Source organism: Capricornis sumatraensis, chromosome 7 (assembly GCF_032405125.1).
Source record: "Capricornis sumatraensis isolate serow.1 chromosome 7, serow.2, whole genome shotgun sequence".
NCBI lineage: Eukaryota > Metazoa > Chordata > Mammalia > Artiodactyla > Bovidae > Capricornis > Capricornis sumatraensis.
In genome coordinates, this window is record NC_091075.1 from 17,234,892 (window position 1) to 17,240,918 (window position 6,027).

Consider the following 6,027-nt stretch of genomic DNA (forward strand, 5'->3'; position numbering starts at 1 on the left):
AGCATCATTCCTTCCAAAGAAATCCCAGGGCTGATCTCCTTCAGAATGGACTGATTGGATCTCCTTGCAGTCCAAGGGACACTCAAGAGTCTTCTCCAACACCACACTTCAAAAGCATCAATTCTTCGGCGCTCAGCCTTCTTCACAGTCCAACTCTCACATCCATACATGACCACAGGAAAAACCATAGCCTTAACTAGACAGACCTTAGTTGGCAAAGTAATGTCTCTGCTTTTGAATATACTATCTAGGTTGGTCATAACTTTTCTTCCAAGGAGTAAGCGTCTTTTAATTTCATGGCTGCAGACACCATCTGCAGTGATTTTGGAGCCCAAAAAAATAAAGTCTGACACTGTTTCTACTGTTTCCCCTTCTATTTCCCATAAAGTGATGGGACCAGATGCCATGATCTTCGTTTTCTGAATGTTGAGCTTTAAGCCAACTTTTTCACTTTCCTCTTATACTTTCTTCAAGACGCTTTTTAGCTCCTCTTCACTTTCTGATATAAGGGTGGTGTCATCTGCATATCTGAGGTTATTGATATTTCTCCCAGCAATCTTGATTCCAGCTTGTGTTTCTTCCAGTCCAGCGTTCCTCATGATGTACTCTGCATAGAAGTTGAATAAGCAGGGTGACAATATACAGCCTTGATGGACTCCTTTTCCTATTTGGAACCAGTCTGTTGTTCCATGTCCAGTTCTAACTGTTGCTTCCTGACCTGCATACAGATTTCTCAAGAGGCAGGTCAGGTGGTCTGGTATTCCCATCTCTCTCAGAATTTTCCACAGTTGATTGTGACCCACACAGTTAAAGGCTTTGGCATAGTCAATAAAGCAGAAATAGATGTTTTTCTGGAACTCTCTTGCTTTTTTGATGATCCAGCAGATGTTGGCAATTCGATCTCTGGTTCCTCTGCCTTTTCTAAAACCAGCTTGAACATCAGGGAGTTCGCGGATGGAGGAGCCTGGTAGGCTACAATCTGTGGGGTTGCAAAAAGTCGAACACGACTAAGCAACTTCACTTTCTTTGTGCTCTGAAATCCCACAATTATGGAGAAATAAGGCAAGGTCCAGTGAATTCCTACTTGTCTATATCCTAAATATAATTTCATGTCCAAGTGTATCTTCCCAAATGTTTTCTCTGTGGTATAAATGTCTCTGAAGACTGACACAGATCATTTTTTGCCACCAATGAATCACAAAGAGATCATGGAAAATTCAATGCAAAATCTTTGCTGCATCATATGGAATGCAAATGATTTAAATTATTATTATTTACTTATTATTATTAATTTTTTTACTGCAGGGCATGCAGGATCTTAATTCCCTGACCAGGGATGCAAGCCACGCCCCTGGAGTGAAAGTGCAGAGTCTTAACCTCTGGACCACCAGGGAAGTCCCTAATTATTACTTTTTATTTTTAACAGAGTTTTATATGTGCATAAAGTATAAAATAACACTAAGAAAACAAAGCAAAACAAAATCAGCAGACTCTTCTTTTTCAATGTCTGCATCCCAGAGGGAAACCCTCTCAACTCTTTTAGTTGATTTTTTTTGTCAAACACCTTCCTATCTCTAAATGGTATTCTCTTCTTACTCTGCTTTTTCAGCTATGCCCGTGTGCTATGTCACTTCAGTCATGTTCAACTCTTTGTAACCCTATGAACCATAGCCTGTCAGCCTCCTCTGTCCATGGGATTCTCCAGGCAAAAATACTGGAGTGGGCTGCCATGCCCTTCTCCAGGGCATCTTCCTGATCCAAATACTGAACCCACTTCTTTTACGTCTCCTGCATTGGCAGGTGGGTTCTTTACCATTAGCACCATCTTCTATTGATTTCCCACTAGGGAGCTTATGATTTAGGGGTTTTTTTTGTTTTTGTTTTTGTTTTTTACTAACAATACCTCTTCCCCACCTAACATACCACAGATACATCTTCCCTGTGCTCCATCATCTCAAAAATTCACACCGTAATAGTGAAAATGGAAAACTATCCTGAGTTTACATTGTGACTCTGCAAAACTATATGCATTTGTACATCATGAATTATTTTACCTTTCTGCATAATATTCTAACTTGCCTGAGCTCATGATTGTCTTATCTTTAATTTGCCTAGTTTTTCAGTACTTTTCACTACTTCTGATTAATTAAAACCCAAACTTTAATCATCATGGTTTTTAGGACCATTACATATTCATCTTCTAAAAGAAATCTCTCCTTGAACCTTTCTGACCTGATCCAATCTGGTCCAAATGTCCTCACATACAGTTCACAGCTTTGACCTTTTACTATCACTTGGATTGCACCCTGTATCCTATCTTTCCTGTTTCATACACTAAATGTATGCAGATGATGGAAAGACATATATTGGATAGATGCAGATATATTGAATAGATGCAGATTACAAATATGTTATATCTTCTGTGGATAAAAGATGACACCAATGACAAAACATGAGCTTGTCTGTAAAATGGCCCATCATTTTGATACTGAATAGATATATTGAATAGATACAGATTACAAATATATTATATCTTCTGTGGATAAAAGATGACACCAATGACAAAAAAATGAGCTTATCTGTAAAATGGCCCATCATTTTGATACTCAGTGGCCAAATGTTCACTTTGACCATTGTTTGAAGTGTTAACAGAAGAAGTATACTTCCTTATTCAATAAGAAGATACTTTTTAATTTGAGGGAGTGGATTTTATTATAATTAATTCAATATTTGAACTATAATATTAGAATAAAAATAGAATAATAATATTGATGTAACTTTTTTATTCTGAGTACATTTGGATGTTTAAAACTTTGTATAGCTTCTTATTCAATGATAAGCATAATTCCTACTCAAGGCAGTATTGTGTTTCCAGGACTAGAACCTGCACTAGTTTTAACACAAAGCAACACAAGGAAAAAATTGGCAACCACAGTATCTAAATAGAAGACCTATTTTTTCTTTCTAGTTTCTACTGTCGGTAGCAAAAATGGATACATAGTATTCAGTGCTGTATTATGTAAGCATAGTCCTCCAGGTTTTTCAAAAATGCTGACACATATCATTTATCATCATAATAGTTCTGAAAAATAGGTCAAAACTCTATAACTATCTCCATGTTATAGATGAGAAAGCTGATCAATAGAAAGAATAACATCCTTGGTGCCATAGTGAGCCATTGTCTAAACTGGCATCAGTACCCGTGGTTCTTAATAGCTAGGCCTGTGATCTTATTATAACTATTACTATTATAATGATCATTTATGTATCCTTCTGGAAATGGCAACCCACTCCAGTATTCTTGCCTGGAGAATCCCATGGACTGAGGAGCTTGGTGGGCTACAGTCCACGGGTCATAAAGAGTTGGACACGACTGAGTGACTTCACTTTCACTTTCACTTTCTATACAGCTATACTCTTTTTCTTTATTTTTCTCTCTCTCATTCTGCACAAACACATCTCCTATATCCAGGCCTAACCTTAGACCCCATTCACTATTTTCAGGGACCCAAATTTAACAGTTATCTTTCCTCAAATTTCTCTGTGCTGATATGAATACCGAGAAATGCAAGCATGTACCCACTCATCCAGCCAAACACAGTCATACATATACAAGAGAATTTGACATCATTAGGCTTACAAAGAGATAATATTATAAACGCTGCTGTGAATTTTGCTTTCACAGTTAATATACTTTGAAACTCCCTCCTAACCAATTCCCTTTTAGTGGTTACATAATCTTCCATTGTATTGATCTGACACTATTTTTCAACCATTTCTCCACTTATGGGTATTTTCTTAATAGTTTTGTTCTTCATTACCTTGAACCCACAATGCCCCATTTGTGGTCTACTGATGTTCTCAGTCATTAGTACTTTAAAGACAATGTTGGTTCAGAATCCAAATTAATCTTGATAAATTATTATATTTTCCGTAGAGTTGTAGAAAATCTTGAGTTTTTGTATTTCCGCAAATGTAGCAGTTGCTATTTTTTCAGAATTTCTAAACTTCAGGAAGTAAGGAAATTCATCATTTACCATGAAATATATAACTACATAAAACTAATGCTTATGTATGCGGATCTGAGCTACGCATGTGGGCTACCTCATACCAGCCGCTACAGACCAAAACTTTATGTCCCTCCAAAATTCATACGTTGAAACTTAATCTACAATGTTGAAACAAAATCTTACAATGTAGGATTTGAGGCCTTTGGAAGGTGCTTTATTAGTACCTTTATAAAAGAGATCCCAGAGAACTCCCCCATCCCTTTAGCTGTGAGGTTATAACAAGAAAATGACCAACAATGAATCAAGAAGCTGGCCTTCTTCAGACATTGAATCTGCCAGTTCCTTGGTCTTGGACTTCCCGGCCTTGGTAATGTGAGGAATAATGTCTTTTATTTATAAGCTGCCTCGTTTATGGTGTTTTGTTATAGCAGCCCACACAGACTAAGACACTAGTAACATGACTTCGGACCAGTTTCTCTAACTTTCTATGTTTCAGACTGAGAATGATTTTATTTTCCTCTTAGGACTTTGGAGAGAAAGTTAAACGTAACTTTGGTACATGTAAGGCACAGAGACTAGTGTCCCAAACATAAACAAACACTCAGTAGGTGAGTGATAATTGTAGTCAGTGTTATTGATGTCATTATGATTCCATTGTAAGTATCTCAGTTTTTATGTGCCTTTTTTAGCTTAAGAAAAAATTGCTTACCATTGTTTAGAGTGACTAGAGATTTTTTCAAACTCTCCTAATTCTATGTGCTAGAAGGAAACTTTTAACATTCGAAATAGCTTAAAATTAAAAGTACTTAACAGGCTTCCCTCACAGTTTCATGAAGAAAAGTGAAATTCCCAAAGAGGTTGTAAGTTTTCAGCACTTGCTCTAGAAAAAAGAAATCGTCATAAGTACTTCCTAGACAGTTTGGCTGTGGCTGCCAACAGCCCAAGGAGCAGACACTGTTTATAAGAGTTACCATCCAGCAAGTGGAAATTCAGCTGGAAGGCTGTTCTTTTCTGTCCTTAAATTTCATACATCTCAGGATAATAGTTACTTTGAAAATATTAAGCCAACGATAGAACATGTCACATTTCAGTAAACGAACTCAAACATTTGCATGACTAATAAAAGAAATTCCAGTAAAGAAGACAAAAAAAAAAGCTTTTTTGAGGTTGATGGGCTAGAATTTGCTAACTTTTAAAAATATGTAGTGAACAAAAGACATATCAAATTCCATACCACTAATGAGAAAAAAATTGCAAAGCAATGACTGAGTTGTATAAAATATTTCTTCCATATATAAAGTAAAGAAGTCATCCAAGCTACATCTTTTATGTCCCACGGCAAGAACACACAGAAGTTTGGAAAACGACATGGTTCTTTTTTCCCCTCAGGTGCTTGACTGTCTTTTCTCTGTGTCTTTCTGTGTGCTCAAGAAGTGTTACTCACACTCGATAATGTGTTTTTAGTTGGAAGGTTTTCAGACGCAGAGAAGGGCAGGCACTGATCACCAATCAAGACTCTCAGGTTCAAGCTCACTGCCTCTCACTTAGCACTCAGTCTGCCAAGCAGAAAATAATTTGTTTGAGCCACTAAGGCTTACAGTTATTTATTCTTTATCCTTGATTTTTCAGCGAGGCCACCCCACCACCAATGACCCTTACTAAAAGCAGCTAGCACTGGAGAAGGACAAAATTCTGATGCTGTGCTTACTTTTAGCAACTGTAGTAAAGATTTTCCAGTGCTGGCCCTTGATCCAGCAGCTCATGTAGGCTCAGCATTCGGCAGTGCAAGGCAGCTTTAATCTAATTCTCATTTCATTCCTCTCCTCCCACCCTGACTTTCTCTTTAGGACAAGTCTCAGGGAAGAAAAGGGAAAAAAAGAAAGAGAGGGAAAAAAAAAAAAATGAAGTCATGGGCCTGGCGAGTCATAATACAAAAATGCACTGCTAATTACGGCAGCTATAATTCTTGATCCAGCCAAAATGCAGGTACACAATTACTTTACTTGGGGGCAGTCTC